Genomic DNA, 18002 nt, shown 5'->3' with positions numbered 1-18002 from the left:
ACAGTTGGAATTTTGCTGCCAAATGTGGTTAAACAGTTTTTCACTTTTCCCCAAAACATGAACATTGTCTAAGTAGAAAAGTATTTCCATTTGTAGAAGGGACTTTTTTTCATTTTGTACATCTGCAGGCATAAAAGGACCATAATAGACCACAAATTAGATCCGGGAACTGAAATAAGCTCAGCTTGTAACTGAGACCACAGGTCTGTAAAAAAACCTATAGCATCATTTTTGGGTGAGCTCTTTTTTTTTTTCTTGTTTGTTTGCGTTATTTTTTTTTTATGGCAAAGCAAATGAAAACTCATTTTATATTCAAATATGACACCATCTGTTCCCTGAGTTAGAAAAACTGGGTGAACTGATCCAATATACATTGCGCTAGAAGGAGGGGAACAAATGCAGAAATATCTCTTTCTCTCATCTCCTGTTTTGTGTCCCACTGTTCCATGACTTGACCACAAAGGACTTGCAGATGGCACATGAGGGTTTCTTTTCCCCCCTCTTTTTGATCTGGTCCCCCCCATTCTTCTGGGCTAGAATTTTCCCTTTCTCAGAAGTGTGATCTGCTGTCTGTCTCCTCTTCCCTCTGAGACCTCTCTTATTTCTCTTCCCCTGAGGTGATGGAGAGCAGACCATGTAGGACCTATTGCCACAGTCCTGCGGCACAATTAGTCTGAGAGAGGTGATGGAGAGGTGGTTTGTCATAGAGACACATCTCACTGCTATTTGTGTTCACTTCTCCACTCCTCACACGATCCTATGCAATGTAGGAGCTACCTCCAGGAATGGCTTGGACCAGCACACTGACCAGCTGCTGAAATTCCCCCCATGCCTGCTGGATCAGCCCTATGAAAACCCTTTTTATGTTTAACTCTTTGTTTGTAACCACGAAAAAAATAAAGCAGATCCCTTGCAATCACCGGAAGCACTGGACAACAGCAGGTGGTAATTAATAAAAGGAGGAAAGGGACAAGTAAAAACCTTCCATGTGTGGAAATCGCTGGGCGTGTGGAAAATACTCTATATAGCTTTAAAGCTCATCAGTTGAAGCAGCATGAAGAAAAGTTCCTGCAAAAACCTCTACCCCCTACTCCCCTCTACAATGAGCCAGAAAAAGAAGAGTCCCTAAGCTAACCTGAGCCTGACAACGGCTGGTTGTGAGGCATATGTTAAACAATTTTGGGTTAACATGGGTGAAGGAAATCAGCTATGAAACTGTATTAAGGAAACATGAGACCACTGTAATCTACATAAAAATAAATTTGGGTATATTCCCAACACACAATCACACTGAGGAATTGCAGGAAGTGGGCTAATGGGAGGGAAACTTTGCTTTCCCTAAAGAAAACGTGCTTGGGATTATTATTTTTTTTTTGGTGGAAATAAACTTACTTTCATATTCCTCTCATATTGCTGTCCTGTGTTTGGAATTGAGTGAATAGTTTGGATTAAATAATTTCCTTCATGAAATAAACCTTCTGTTATTATTGCTCAAAGACTGTTGATAACATGATGAGGTTTCCTGTGCTTACTCTTCATTTCTAATTGTTCAACCGCTTGAAATTATGTATGTGTATTCGTCTAAGGATTGATCAGGGTTTGGGTTGAGTGTTTGATACCCTTGTGGCACTGGAGCTCTATCAGTTATTGTGACAGGCTCCTTCACTTTTCACCTTTTCCTTGGCCCCTTCTGGAAGGGGTGTGCCACTGGAGATCCCAGAAACACAGCAAATCCAATAATAATTCCTGTTGGGATGGGCTCTGGAGAAGGCGATGCAAGGAGAAAAGGCTGTGTGAACTTTCTCCTTTGCTCAGGGGAGTGAGGAACAACTCCTCTGAGCTGGGACCATCACCCAACAGGACCTTTTGTCCCTCTCCAGGGCTGTCCTATGGCTGGAAGGCAGCAGGCTGCTACAACACAGGCTTCCCAGTTTGCAGGAAACAGGTTTGGTTTTTGTTATCCTTTTGGCTGTGTTCCCATTTGAACAGCAACCAACATTTTATAAAACTTGGAGCGAGGCAAGGCCTCTTGTGTTTCCGCCCAGGAAATCCTTGGGGCTGATGAGGTGATCAGTGCTGGGTGCCACCACTGCTGGCCAGGCTCTGGCAGCATGGGACACTGCCATGGGACACTGTAAGGACCACCTGGCCACTTGGGGTCTTTGCCTGGGCCACCCCTTGCTCTCCTGTAGTTCAGGTATCCTGGCTGACTGGCTAATTCATCATCATTTTTGGCCCTGACAAAATTCCCATTAGGAAAAAAAGGAGGTCAGTAGGTTCAAAAGCTTGGTGCCACATCGGGTGCTCAAGGAAATGGAAGTTTTGCTAGTTTTGCTGCTAAAATCAAAGTTGTTTGATCAGTTCCAGAGTGCTTTTTTTAGATATACCTCTGGTCCCACCTTCAATGGATTCAGGCAGGGCTCTTATGGTATCCCACCTTGAAGAAGAAGGGAACTCTTCTCAAAAAATATATTCCCACTGCAGCTGTGCAAAAGCAGGCATGAGCCCAGGGTTGTCCCTGTCACCCTTCTGTGAGCAGTTATTTCACACAGGGAAAAAGAGGGAGCAGAGGCAAATAATCATTTCAGCAAGAAATGTGTCTAATACTTTTCCTCTGTGAGTCACTGGAGCTGCCAGCTGGGTGTTTGCTGAAGGAAGAGAAAAACAAAATACAGAGCAGGACAAGGAAGGACAAAACTTGGCTAAAAGCAAATCCAAACTTTTCATGTTGTAAATTTGGAGGAAGGAATGAAGTCTCCTCCTTCCTTCCCCACCACTCACACACACAAAACAACCTGAAGCTTGTAGTTAAGAAAATAAACTGCAGAGAAAGCCCCTGAAGGGCCTTGGCAGCAAACTGTTCCCACTAAATTGGGAATCTGCACACTCATAGTCTGAAATAAATTAAGATGCTGGGGGGTGGAGGGGAGGAAGAAAGGAAGGGAGGGGGAGAAGACAGGGGAAAATCAACAGCTCTGGGGTGAAACACAGGTTGATGCTGCCTCATCATTTTTAAACCTAAAATAAAACAAGCAAATTTTCTTTAACTGCAGGTCAAAATAAAAGCGGGGAAAAAAAATCTTCCCTCATCTGTTCGTGGTAATTACTAACAGAACTCAGCCCCTGCCAGCTGCAGAGTTCATGGATAAATGGAGGGACACATTATTCTCTCTCTCTGGGATCAAAAACTCAAACTTTGTATCTCAATTTGCCTGTGGTATGTCTTTCATATACTCCTGCAAAGTCATTACACTGGGCTGTTCAGTCAGGACTTTTTCATCAGACAAAAATTGTGATGTTTGCAGGCTTTCAAGTTTATTTTAAGTTTGCTTCTGAATGAGAAACATGACTCCTGCAATTTCCCAAACTTTTATTATGTCATTATAGCATATTTATTATTGGATCTATCCACTTGCCTTGTTAGCAGCCAGTCCCAGCAGGGTGGGCTCATGCTCTAACCCACAGACACTGGCTGCTCTGGATGCAACAGGGTGCGGGACTCCTCTGGAGGTACCAAACTGTGCAAATATTTGGAAAGGATGAGATGATATTCACCAGAATACCTCAGCCATTTACTCTGTGATCCCAATGCAAACTAGTCATTGCATGAAGTTTAATAAGTCTAAGTGCCGAGTTCTATGTTTTGGCCACAAAAATCCCCTACAACGTTACAAGCTGGGGACAGTGTGTCTGGACAGTGTTCAGGTGGAAAGGGACCTGGGAGTGCTGGTTGACAGCTGGTTGAATATGAGCCAGCAGTGTGCCTTGGTGGCCAAGAAGGCCAGCAGCATCCTGGAATTGTGTGACCAGCAGGAGCAGGGAGGTCATTCTGCCCCTGTACTCGATGCTGGTGAGGGCACACCTCGAGTGCTGTGTCCAGTTCTGGTCCCTCAGTTTAGGAAGGATGTTGAGACGCTTGAGCGTGTCCAGAGGAGGGCAGCAAGGCTGATGAGGGGCATGGAGTACAAGCCCTATGAGGAATGTTTGAAGGAGATGGGGTTGTTTAGCCTGAAGAAGAGGAGGCTCAGAGGAGACCTTATTGCTCTCTACAACTCCTGAAGGGAGGTTGCAGGCAGGTGGGGTCGGTCTCTTCCACCGGGCAGCACTGACAGAACAAGAGGACACAGTCTCAAGCTACGTCAGGGAAGGTACAGGTTGGATATTAGGAAAAAATTTTCACCAAAAGAATAATAAAGTACTGGAATTGTCTTCCCAGGGAGGTGGTGGAATCTCCATCTCTGGATGTGCTTAAAAAAAGACTGGACGTGGCACTTGGTGCTATAGTCTAGTTGAGGTGTTAGGGCACAGGTTGGACTTGATGATCTTAGAGGTCTCTTCCAACCTCACTATTCTGTGATTCTGTGATTTTTCTGCCTAAATCACTTGTCCTATGGTGTGGCACTCTCTGGTTCATGAGCTGTTGAAGTGACAACGATGATAGACCTGGCTGAGCACAGTGTACATCTACAAAGGGGAAAGGGATCATATCCTATTCCTGATATTTGCCATTGGCTGTTTCTCAAGCACCCCTTTTTTTAGGGTCCTTTGCCAAGCACAAACAAGTAGAACAGCCTCAAGGTGTCTTGAAGCTGTCACAAATAAATTAATTGGGTGAAATAGTTTGCTTGGAAGCTGCTGTGATTCAACAAGTACATTGCAAAGAATTCACACCATCATAGTGCTGAACATCTCCATGGATCAAAAAGTCTCTCCCTCACAGATAGCAAAAGGTAATTAAGAGTCACAAGCTGGGCATGTCTGTGTTTGCACTCATTGTTTCAGGCAAGGCAGTGATGGGGTGTGTGTTTGTGCTGTTTGTGAAGTCAAAGGATCACCCATGTTCTTTACAGGCTGTTTAGCAAGACTCAGAGACAAGTGATTTCATCATGACTTGGTGGTAAAACATGATTTGCAGTACTTTTTGAACCTCTCTGACATGTGAGCATGGAGAGCTTTTCTGCTGTAAAAGTAGCGGAGAGTGATTAATGAGAATTATGAGAATTTTAAAGAAAACTATTACAACATTTTTCAGAGGAAGAAAAAGAAGGAGTAAGCACAGGAGCAGAGATCCTATCTAATACCTGTCTCACACTTGCTACGTGCCCTTGGTCAGGGCCCCATGTGTTGGTTTCCTTACCATAAACCAGACAGGGTTATCTTCTTTCACTACCTTTCAGGACACTGGGAGGTTTAATTCATGCCTCCTTGCAAAACACTTTGACATCCTGAGGCTGAAATGCAGAGCCTTTTTATGATTCAGGGTTTTATTCATTTTAGCGCAGAGGTGCTTTTTTTGTGACACATGCTAAAGACATGGCACCGTGGCTGGAAAGTGAGCTCTTTCTGTCCCAGAAGTCAGTCTGATGGACTGCAGCATTTCATTGATGCATTTTAATGTATACCTTTTATACCTTTGCCACTCTGAAGTGGAAAACTGACATTATCTGGTTCGATCTCCTGCTTTCTTACTGGCTGATTACACAACAGAAGAGGCTAGGCCTGGGGCAGATCTCTTTTCTACACCTATTATGCTGTTGCACAGTTGAAGTTCAGTTGTTAGCTGCTTTTAAAAACGACAAATGTGCTCTAATTTTAGAGCATCATAGCAATCATTGTTTTTATTCCAGTAGAGAGGAAAAGTGGAGGAAAAAAAACAGCTTGGGACTTAATAAACACCTTAGCCTGCAGCCTTCGACTTTATTCATGAGGTTTTTTATCTTCTCTTCCACTCTCCATGCACTCACTGCATCTTCTTTACTGCACAGTCTTAAATTACCATTGCAAAGGTTATATGTTTATTTACAAAGAGCTGGCTATGAATGGTGATCCTAAAGGCGAGGAGGGTGTCTCATGGCAATAAACATCTCTTGCTCTCTTAAACACCAAGGCCAAATGAATAAGGTGATGTTTAGTGCCTCAGACATATTATGGTTTATGGCTTCATTAACTACCTGACCTGTATTGTGTGCAAATTTCATCAAAGTGAGATGCATATTTATTCCCTGAGGTGGGCTGGCTGATAATGTTCTTATTCTTAAAGGAACAGCACAAGTAATTACTTACAATTAGTGTTGTGAAAGTAAGGGAATTTGGTGAGGTGAGGTAATTTCACATACCTGAAATTTCACTTAACAGAAAGAAGACCATACAATGGATATTTATACTTGGGTGAAATTGAAAATACATGTATATGGCTTTTCTTGACTCTTTGGATAATTTTAGCTGTTCAAGAAATGAAAAAAAATTAAACCAAACAACCCTTTTCAGACAAATACTTTTGGGGTGCATGTAGTTCCCTTTGCCAGAGCTGAATCAGTCTTTAGGATCAACTGAATATGAAACCTAAAGTGTACAAATTTCTTGCCCCATCCCACACCCTCTTTGCTTTTTGCTCCATACAGATTTAGTTTATCCTAGGAATTGTATTTAATTTCCCTGCAGGATGATGGGAATATTATTATCATTGTGGGTTTTTAAAATTATAATTGTGCACACAGATCCTCACCAAACTGTGGTTACACTGAAAACCTGAATTTCAGCCTGCCATCTGACCGGAGGCAAATTTTCCTGGAGCACAAAGTACATCTTGGGGTGGTTTCATGCAGAGATGTTGGGATGAGGGTTTCCCTGTTATGAGACGGATTATTACTCATAAATCAACTGCAGCCAATGCAAAGGGGTCACCGTGGCTCAAAGTGAGTGCACTGCCTTCTCTGCACATGTGGAAGATACCCCATGGCCACAGCAGTGTTTGCTTGTAGGGTTAAAAAAACCACAGCTTTATATTAAGCTCTCTTTACTGTAATAGGGATGTTGCCTAAAGCCTTGAAGGATGCTTCTGTTGTTTGCAATGAGCAGCTTTGACTTTGCTGGTGGGTCAAAGGTAGCTGAAATATATGTGGCCCTTTGGCAGCTTAACTGTATGTGGCCTTTCCACGCCAGGATCTGTCAAAACAGCATGGGCTGTCTGTCCAGTAACATGATCACAGCTCTCAGCCCTTACATTTCCATCAGGCCTGAGCCTACTCCTCTCCATGTTCCAGACACATTTCTAATTGTGTCAGACCAGGAAAAAAGACACTGGAAACAACCATCCTCAGAGGACAAGTTGGTGGCGGGCTGACTGCAGGACACAGCTCTGTGGAGTCCTGCTGAAGGGACTTCTTGAGAGTGGCATTTAAAGTTTAACCATAAGTATATGATGTATTTTGCCATGTGCACCGACTTAACCAGAGAATGTCATGGAGCTAATTCTGAGCAATTGGATGTCTGTGGTCTAACCACCAGCAAGAGCTGAGCACATGATGGATGGCCTATGGTCAAAGTACATATCCTGAACACGGGGAAGCACAGCTTAAGCTGCTGTTCCTCTGTGCTAACGTTGTTCTGTGGCACAAGGAAGTTTTCTTGTTCTGCAAATGTTTGCTTTCCAGCTACTGTAAAAAGAAAACTTCAGCACTTCATTCGAGGGGTGTTGGAATCTGTGGTACTGATGATTCCAAGATTGTAGAAAGTCTCTGTCTCTCTGCCCCGTTGCCAAAGCAGAAGCCATAATTGCTCTGTGCTGGTTTCCAGGTTGTTTATTCTGTTTATCTCTAACATGTTCTGCTGCCCTGCCACAGCTCTGTCCTGCAGGGCAGCATGTGGGGCTCTGTCCTCAGTGGGATGTTACAAACATTAAATACCAGAAACTCCCTGTGCTGGATTTACAATAACGTGCCAATATCTGTCACCTACGTTGGACAGTGTGTCCCCAGCCTGAACCAACAGAAAAATGCCAACACCACAGTGAAACATGGAGGGCATGAAGAAGGAGAAAAAGGACAAGGCACACCCAATTTCCTCCATCTTGTCCCCTTTGGACCCCTCATCTAGAATCCTAAAATTTTACTTTTGCACCTGTGCTACACTTAATTATTACTGATATCAAACACTCAGAGATTGTAATTCATCCTTTAAGAGTGAAAACTCTTTTCCATGGACAGAGATCCCAGACAATGTCTCTGGGGGCTCTGTCTGGGGGGGTTCCTGACCCCTGCCAGGGTCCCAGACCTGCCAGGGAAGCCAGAGGGAAGCCCTGGATTCCCACAAAGGGGGAAAAAAATGATCTTTCTCAAGTGCACTGAGATTTCCCAGATGGCAACTTGAACTTCAGCCTAGGACAGGACAGTGATCCCAACAATCCGTAAGGTCCTCTCAGCAAAGCAGCTCATCCACCTTTCGGATGGAAGGGACCCACCTCTCCTACAACAGGGTCAGAACTGGCTTTTTTAGCAAAGGCAGCATCCAAATCCCTGTGGGCATTCACTGCAAGCCAGCTGAGGCTCCAGTGACTGCTGGATGTTTGGCATTCTTCACATTTGACGTTCCCTGACAGTTTTCCAGGGGTCAAGCACAGCATGTGCTTGGCCCCATGTGTCCATTTGGTCTCTTGCTAGTTTCTCCCTGGGAATAAGCTCTGGATCTCACGCAGGAGATTTTTGATTTGGTCATTAGCTCTAAACCCCATTTGCTTATGATAGCAATGGCCAGACTGTCTCCAGTCCTCACAGGAGTTGAAATATGATTGCTAGGCAATGAGCATGCCATAGGGGAAAACAAAATGAAAGACGGAGGCCTGCACATGGAAAATTTCCTTGGATATAGTGGAATTAAAAGCAACTGCAAGCCACCTTGCCTCAGTATCTTTCTGTCTTCAGTCACTACTGCTTCACCCCTCCTTTCTGGCAAAGGACTTCAACAGATAATAGTCCTGGTCTTGGGAAACAAAATACTTGCCCCAATCCTGCTGATACATATGAACCAGTTTTCACAATTTTATCATGCATCTGAGAAATTTTCTCTATTTTTGCTGCTGCTACCTTAACTCTATCTGAACCCAGGAATTTTTTTGTGCAATTTCCTAAAATTCATGGCATTGAATTAAAAAAAACCAAAACAAACCCTGAACAATTAACTAGTCAGATGCAGTATTTATAATAGATATAGAAATAATTCAGAACTTTCTCTATTCCTTATAGCTGGAATTAATTTTTTCCCCATTTTGTTAACAAATAAAAAGAAACACAACAACAAAGACAGAGCCATGCAGAGAACAAAAACACTCCTTGTTTAGATAGAAAGATATAGATTTTTCTCACAGTTAACATATCCAGACTGGGAAATTTGCTTTATTTTTTCTACTGTCATCAGATTCAAAAGCTAACTAAATTATGAAGCTAAGGAATTTTTTTTCAAGGACTCAGAACAGATTTTGAAATTCAGTGTGCTGTGCCTTAGTGTAGCTTCTCCCAGCAGAGATGAACAGTGGCATCAGTGTTGCAGACACTAAATAACCCCCAATATTTACCCTTTTAGCATTCACACATATATAAAAGGCAAAAGTAAAAAGAGGGAAAAAACCCAACCCCCCAAAAACCAAACAAAAGAAAAAAAAAAAAAAAAGGGAAGGACAAACAGCAAAGAAAGGAATGAGAAAAGTGATGTGCCTCAGTAAAAGATAAAGGTTTACAAGGGCAAAGACAAAATTATACAGACAATGTAGAAAGCCAATGAAAGAAAAAACGTGTGATCATCAAAACTTTAATGTCAGCACTGATCTGGCCAAGTAAGTAGAGAACAACAGCTTGTGAGTGTTTGAGAAGTCCCAAACCTGTTAAACTTCTTCCTTGAAAAGTGCACTTTCTGACTTTCGAGTTATTCAACCTTTCACCTGTTAGGCTTCTGCCCTCAACCTTGACTCCTGCTATTTGTGCAGTGTGTTAGTAACTGAAGTTAGAAATCTAAAAGAAGGTAAGAAAATGTGGAGGAAGAAAACTCCAGAAAGCTTCAAAAATTTGGAAACTTGAATTACATGCAGCTTTTATTTTCCCATAAGTGTTATTTAATCTCTAGAAAAAAAGATTTGTCATTCCTTAGCAGCTTTGTTCAATCTAATTTAATGGTTTTTCAGTTAATAAAAATGGTCTAGGCATGAGATTTGGGCAAAATAAATAAATCAGACCTTGGGGACTGGGTTGCAAAAAGTAACAAGAGAAAAAAGCAGGAAATAAGTTTGAGACCATGGAATGGTAAGAAATTACATGATGGGAAGATTCTGATTTCCAAAGACTGACTTTTGATGTGGGGAGAGCCCACAGGATCTGGATCTCAGCTGTTTTAAATCATGGAGGGGATCTGTTGCACTCTGCCCACTGACTTGGGGACAATCCTCAAACTTGTGCCTTGTCTGAAGGAGCAGATCTGTGGATTCAGGCTGTGCTCACAAATAACATTTTCCCCACAATTTACTGTCATTCTCCTTGTGTCATGCCACAGGGGGTCACCCAGGACATATGTACCTGTTTTTCACAACTTCCCCATGGGCTCATACCTATTCAGAGATGTGCACACAGCAGCAAATGTACTTAGAAGCATTTCTGAACCTAAATAATGTAGCTGTGGTGGAGGCAAACAAGGTTTGTCATCAGAGGAGGTTTGTCAGCATATTCTCCCCCAATGAACAGCGCTCCTTCCCTGAGATGCCAAATTGTTCAAAAAGAAGGTTGATGAAACTGGTACACTGCTCTACTTCAGTACTTTCTAAAAATTCTTCCATTGCCTGGAACAAACTCTGTTGCTTTGTTTGCAATGTAAGTTAAGTTAAAGAAAATTAATGTGGAAAAAAATATACAGAATTAGAAGAAAAATTAAATCCTTTTCTCCTTAGTGAATGTGTGGAATTTTGGTATCTAAAAATATTTGCTGTTTAACATTTTTTCTTGACTTGAGATAGAAAAGCTTTTAAAAAATGTCATATTTACACATGCAATGGAAAAAACCATTTCCTGTCTTGATCTAAATTGTGAGTTATGTGTACGGAAATGTTGTGGGTACTTATGTGGATTTTCTCTCCATTAGGGCTTGTATATGGTTTTGAAATTACATCATGGGCTGGACCCAGCACAGACTAAACCAGTCCCAGGAAAACAAATGCTACTGGGCCATCTGAAGATTTTATAAAGCGATAAAATGCCCCTGGAGGGACAATGAGTCTTGAGAAAATTTATTTCTACTAAGACTTCAAAGTCAGACTACCAGAAAATAACCTCCAGTCCACTGAATTCTGAGATTTTCATTCTCTTTCTGATGTTTATGCACAAAAATTATTTTTGACCATGCTGAGACCAAATATTCTCTTAGTCTACTTACTGTATTCCCTTAGATGCTTGTTTTATTTCTTTATTTACAATTAATGTTGAAAATTTAAAGTATAAATAATTTGCTGACCTAGTACATGATGATAGGATTCTTATTAGATGGTTTACAGATAAGCATAGGCATCTATCTGGACAAAATAAGGTAATCTCAAGGATAACCATCAGGGCTTGCACATTAAGAGAATCCAGATAAAGATAAGTGTTCTTGTGGAGACACCCACAGTAAGTGTGACCTTTTTGGCAGAGAGAAGAAATTTATTGCTGAATTTTGCCCAAGTTGGAAAGTGGTGCAGAAAACAGATTTTTATGTGGCCCAAGGAGGAATAATGACAGTAACTGAGCTGCTGGTTCATGCAGATATGCTCTTTTATTGCAAGGTCACTGCAGGATAGACCAAAAAGCTGGATATTGCTGTGGGGAAACACTTTGAATGACCAGCAGCCCAGGAAGTCAGAACTGGGGCTTGCAGCCATTTCTCTGTAACCAGGAGATTGCATGAAAAGCTTTTGAATAAGAGCCTTCTTTCCTGCCAGAATCTGAGACTTTGCCTTGACTAGGATCTGAAGGCATTGTTTGAACATGCTAGCTCACACTTTTTGATTAAAAGCTTTGAGGTGAAGCCTTAGTTTCATTTAAAGTTAATGGCAGAATTCTCACTGACTTTTCTGGAACCAGGATGCAATGTCTTTGCGTGAACAAACCCATGTTTCTTACTTGCCCACACTAGATAGACTATTAAATCAAGACTGTGATTTTATAGAATGTGTTGCCCAGCTACACTGATGTGTATTTTTAAATTTTAAACTCCTTTCTTTTTTCAAGGCATGCAGGTCACATCCATCCTCCAACCTCCTACCCTAATAAACTTGCATGTCGATTAAAAAAAAACTTTAAAAACCAATTAAAAAAAAAACTTTAAAAACCAATAAAATAGGCAAACCCTCTGTGACATGTATGAAGACTTGCTCTTCTGTCTTAAAATTACTGGGAAAGATATACAGTAACTGATGGCTTGTTGTTATCAAGCCCCATATTGCCATTGATATCCAGTAAGCCATTAAAACCAGTTCAGGGAGTAGGGGAAATGGCAGATTTTACCCTGAAGAGTTGGGAAACTGTAATGACATCCACCTAAGCAAGGACTCCAAAGACAAAGATAGGATTTTCCTTCAAAAAGTACCATCCAAAATAGGACCATATTCACAACTCAGTCAGGAGGCAATCAAAAGTGAAGTGGAGAATGTTTGAAATTTGTTGACACGCATATGTCTGTCTGAAATCCTGCAGGAAAGAGACCTGGATAATGGTCTGCGTGATATTTTAACATTTCTAAACTATGAAAGTTCACAAAAAAGTACTTATAAAAGAACAGCTGCAGACAAAATAATGGTATGTATTTAAGGTGAAAAGAAGCAAATGAGGTTGAGCAAAATCCTAAACTGCACTGGGGATTGGGAGATTTCCCTTCCCTCTCTTTGGGCTAGGACCCAGTTTTGACAAAGGGAAATGAATAGTTTATATATCTTTGGTACTAATAAAGGCAGACCCATGTTATTTCATGTGATGTTACCATCAAATTATTGGGTGGAAGTGAGCAAAAGAGCGGCTGGGAAGGCAGCCACGGCCAAGGTGCTGTGGGAACACAGCCCCATGCACCCTGCTAGCCAGGGCTAAAAGTCATCCCCTGCAGTTCCTGTTTAACAGGAGAGGGAATGTGAACCACACAGGGAAATCCCCACTTCAAATCAAAGCCTGGTGTGAGGCCAAAAATGCCTCTGCCATTTTATAAAGGTGAAGGGAATCAAACAAAAATAAACATCATCTCGGGAGCGTTCTGCATCCCGCTGCCTGCGGTCTCCAGATGCTCGTGGGCCTGAGTCACACATGCCGGGTGGATACTCTGGAAAACCCAAGCAAAGTCTCGCTGGAGCTGGAAGGTGTCTGGGTTTGGCTTTTGTGATTCCTGCAGCTCGTTTAGAGTGAGAGTCCCTCTGAGGTAGACAGTGTGACACAGTCCAGAACTGAAAGGTTTCTGCTCAGATGAGCTCTGCAGGTCTGCGGTGGATCATCTGGCAGGAAGAGAGGTTGGATGTTACAGGCAAAAAATTGAACCCCACATGGGGCTTGAGAGGAACGAAAAAGGGCTTTCCCCCGAGTACTGACAGCTCCCACCTCTGGACAAAGCTGCCCTGTCTGACAGGACCTGGTCTGTCTGGTGCAGCTTGCTCAAACTTTCCTTGGAAACCCCCTTTTACTTCCTCACACTTTTTTGCTATTTAACAGGAGCATTTTTTGAAATGAAGGATGTTCAAGTTAGCATCCCCCTTCAGACAAAGGGAGACCCCTTTCCTGCCATCAGGACCAGGCTCTGCATTTCCTGGGGCTGTCCAGGGAGTGCCTCTCAGCTCCTCCATCCCTTCCCCCTTCACTTTTTGTTGCCATTCCCAGAAAGGAAAGTGAATTTTTGAGAGTGTCAGAATAGTGTAAATGCTGATATATAGGCCACAGTTGTTTGAGGGCCTTTTGAGAGACAAACTCCTCCCCTCTCCTCTGTTCCCTTCAAGTTGGGAATGATTCATCAGCTGGCCTTTGGCAAGAAAAGAGCCCTGCCCTGGGTCCCAGGCCTTTGACCCGGGTGAAGAGAGGGGTCAGGCCACGAGCAACTGTGCAAGCGCTGCTCAGCAGCTACGGGTCTGGGAGACACAAGGGAGAGGGGAGGGAAAGAATGGAGTGGGACGGTGGGAAAAAGTGGGAATTTATAAAAGTTAAGAGTATATTTCTAAGAGTCTCAGTGGATCAGCTGACAACTGGGGTCAGGGGTTGTATTTATGCTTGATTCCCTGGGCATGTTACAGTAACATCTGCTTGTTAAGGGTCTGTGGGGACCAAATGCTCCTGACCTTTGCCTAGGGAAGGGGACAAACCAGGAGATTAGGGGTGTTCATATTAATGTTTGTGTTTGACTTGAAGGTTTCCCCTTATCTGAGCCTGATTTGTCAGTTTTGCAAAAATTCTTTCATGCTCTACCCAAATAAACAGGTCAACCATGCCAATGGTTTGGCCAGGGTTTGAGGTCACAAGGTGTTTGACGTCACTTGACTCCTAAAAAGGAGAGTAGGAATGGTGGAAGCCCTTGCTCTGGGAGGTGAGGCTTTCTCCACCCTCTGGTCTGGGCACACTTGTCAGTCATAAACATCTGGAGCAAGCCCCTGATCCCTGCCTGCATCTTTATTTAGTAATGAAATGAGCAAATGCCAAGATGTAACCAGAAGCTGACAGAGACGATAGAACCTCGCTTGAACTTCTGTGGTAGATTTTGTGACCAAAAACCCCGTGTATGGAAATTCCTTCTTGTAAACAGGCGGAGTTAATGCCCCCTCACAGCTGTATTTGAATTTCTCTTTTGGGAATCAATAACCAGAAATGACATCACTTTATGAACTATCATCCCAGAACTGGAAAGACCTTCATCCAACTGTAGGGAACCAGACAAAGGTGTTCTACAGGCCTTTTACTTATGAAAGTCTCTTTTTTTTTTTCCCTTCACTAACTAAAAAGAGATTGTTTTTTAGGCAGCAGGACACACTGTTGCTGAAATAAGGATCAATAAGCTGTTGTGGATATTTTTTCCTGTATGAGAGCTTTGAGGAGGCAGACTTAGATGAAGAATTTTATTCTTACGTCATTGAGCAAGGGACAAAAAATAAAGGGAACCGAAATGCACCTGACCACTAAAAATGGGCATTCAATGTTTTCAGTGTGTTAAGAAGTTCCTTTTAGTACCTGTCTTTATCCCAGTCACTTGTGAGGTTCAGTCCATGACTGTGAGTATCCAGGAGCATGCAGCAAATGGCTGCATTTCTGGACCTGGGAAAATAGGAACGTCGATTTTTAGCTTGTTTACGGACACTGTTTGTGACATTTGTGGTATTTCACTTCTGTCCAAAATTATCCTTAGCTCAAACCCCAGAGACCACATGAAGTTTAATTTCAGCTAAAAAAAGCCTCAACCCTGGAAACTTTTTTGTTTGTAGGAGTATATTTTGTCTATTTTTATCCAGCAGAAGCTACAAGTTATCTCATACCATGCTGTCGCTCGTGTTGCCCTATCCTTGAGTCCAAAGTCAGCAACAGTTAAATTTGTATTGTGCAATCCAGTTTTAAATGTATAAAAGGGGAAAAAAAACCCCAAGAAAACACAACAGGGCTCAAAACAGAGACCCTGGCTGAGGTCCAGGAACGGGAGGAGAGCTGAGGAAAACTGGATCTAGGTGATCTGTGGTAGTTTAAATATGGGGTCTCGAAGTGAGTAGACGAGTGAGGGAGAGGAATGTAGACCATTCAATTCCACCTTTGTAATTATAAATAATAAAAAATTTCATTCGGAAGTGCATTCTGCCAAACCTCACAATAAACCTCCTAGCAGGTCATTGAAATTCTCTTAATCAGGGTCAGAACCCACAAGCTGGGGTCTGCCCTGTGAGTTCAGTGGGAAAAATATTCTTCTTTCCAAATAGTCTTTTTTCCTCTTTCCTTTTCTCTTTCAGTTGGAAGGGACCTCCACATAAACATGCAGAGCAATTTTCCAGTACATTAACCCGGGAGGGGGGAATCCTTACTAGCAATGCAACGGGTAGCCTAAAAAAAAAATAAAAATGGAGCAACGGGGTGAGCAGAAGATGGATGAGCCTGGGATATAAGACAGGGTAGTTTTTCCACTGTCCTGCCCTATACACCTAGGACAAAGACTTCATTGAGTGAGATGCTTGACATCAGCCTCATAAACTAGTAGTTGGTCACAAAAGGTCTGACACTTGAAAGTACCAGTCCCTGCCCTCTTTGCATTGCAGCTGCACAGAGGGGTTGGGTCTAACAGTTGTGTCCCTTTGTCGTCCCATAGGACAAGAGGTGAAGATAAATAGTGTTGACTTTAATGCAGTCACACAATTTTGCCTTTTCCCAAAAGACAACATTTCCTCCCAGGCCTTACTTTATCACCTCGAGCAGCTAGAACCACCTTCCTTCCCCTGGGGGTGAGGACAGGCTAGAGGTAGTAGAGGGCAAAGGGATGAGAGATGAACCCCGAACCCTGGTACTTCTTCCCCAGCAATGAGGTGGGCTGTAATTTTTTCCTGCTTTGTTATAGCGGCTTTCTTCTGTTTCTCGTGGGATAGCTGGAAATGGCCTGAAAAGCTTGGAAAGAAACTGAAAAATGTATGAATTAAAACCCCACAACCTCTTAAAAAATTAAATATTCCCACAAGATTTACACCGGGCAGAAGGCTTGAATTTTCTGGGGCAATTTCCTGGAGAAAACTTGTGAGAATATGTCTGCAAGCAATTGCCTTGCAAAATAGTCATTAATTAGTTCCTTTGTTGTCTTATAACCAGAGCCATAAGTATTTCACCTGGAAATGTCAATAGGATCAAAATATACATTGGAGGCAGTTTTTAAATAGTATCATCTTTACCACTGCAGACAGCAATGGAGGAAATTTAGGAATGGGGAGACTTCTGCTCACATTTGAACTTGGTAGGCCATAGCCAAGTTCAAATGTTTAGGATATTCTGTCTGGTTTTATGCTCTTTGGCTGTGGAATGCCCCTTTGGATGTGTCTGTGTCCTCCTGTACAGTGACTCACTCCTTCAACAATGAGCAGAACATCCCAAGTCATTCATATTTGTCCAGCTTGACCCTTCCCTTTCCTTCTCTGCGGTGGACTGGTGGTAACGACACCACAGAGGATGAATGAGCTAATTAAAAATGTATTAAGGGGAATTCTACACTTGGAAGAAAAATAAATGTTAGACCTGGGACATGAGGGCTGTGGAGAAACAAAATAATCTGGCCTATGATCTATGCTAGATTGCTTTTGGTATTGAAGTGAGGCTGGCTCAATCTGAGCTAGGCATCTCCCCAGTGCAAAAAGCCAAAAGCTAGGAGCACCTGTAGCTGTTTTTTGTACAGAAGTATGTGGAAAGAAAGCCTCAAGAAAAAGGTCCCTCCTGACTATGATTGCTTCCATTTTCTGAGGTAACAATATTTTTAGTTTTTCAGGCCTTGTTGCCTAGTCGAGTTTGTTTCTTGGCTTTTCGTTGACCTGTGATCTTGGACTGACTTGAAAGGCCCCCTTGTCTGCCTAAAGAGTGGGGTTTGTGTCTGTTTAATAAGTTGTCGGCAAATCTAAGAAAATAAAGACAGCAAGTTCTCTCAGGCTGTTTTGAGTTCTATCAGCCCTTAAGACTTGGAAACTAAACAGAAGATGAGAAATCATGTATTTGAAAAATAAATTCAGTTTTGTAAGATATGAGGGATAGGCAGGAAAAAAGGCTTTTTTGGCCTCAGCTTTGTCCTCTGCAAATGTTATAACTGAGTACACCATGACTGTGTCATGCATTTCAATAGAAAGAAAAAAGAATGCCCAGTGGATTTGACAATTTCTGGCAGCAAAACCAGTCCTGGGCAAAACTGCTAACCCCGAGGAGCCAATGAAAAAAGTCCAATTGACTCTGATGGGACAGAACCTGTCCTCTGGGAACAGTCCTGTCCAATTTGGCCAGGGACTAACTTCTTGCTTTCCCAAGTCACTACCCACTTCTGTCTGTGCCTGCATTTTTCAGTGATCCTCCTGAACACTGAATGACCTAATTTCTGGGGCACTGAGCATCATCTAAAGTCAAAGGCTGCTGAGGGTGTTCTTTGCTCACTCACACTTCCAGAAATCAATTGAGATTTATTTCACAGTCAGCAAAATCAACTCAGGCTACTAAAGTCTTATTTTCAAAGCTGTTTGAAGTCAGCTG

This window comes from Lonchura striata, chromosome 11 (assembly GCF_046129695.1).
Source record: "Lonchura striata isolate bLonStr1 chromosome 11, bLonStr1.mat, whole genome shotgun sequence".
Lineage (NCBI taxonomy): Eukaryota > Metazoa > Chordata > Aves > Passeriformes > Estrildidae > Lonchura > Lonchura striata.
The sequence above is the reverse complement of the archived record's forward strand: the minus strand, read 5'-3'. Positions refer to the sequence as shown.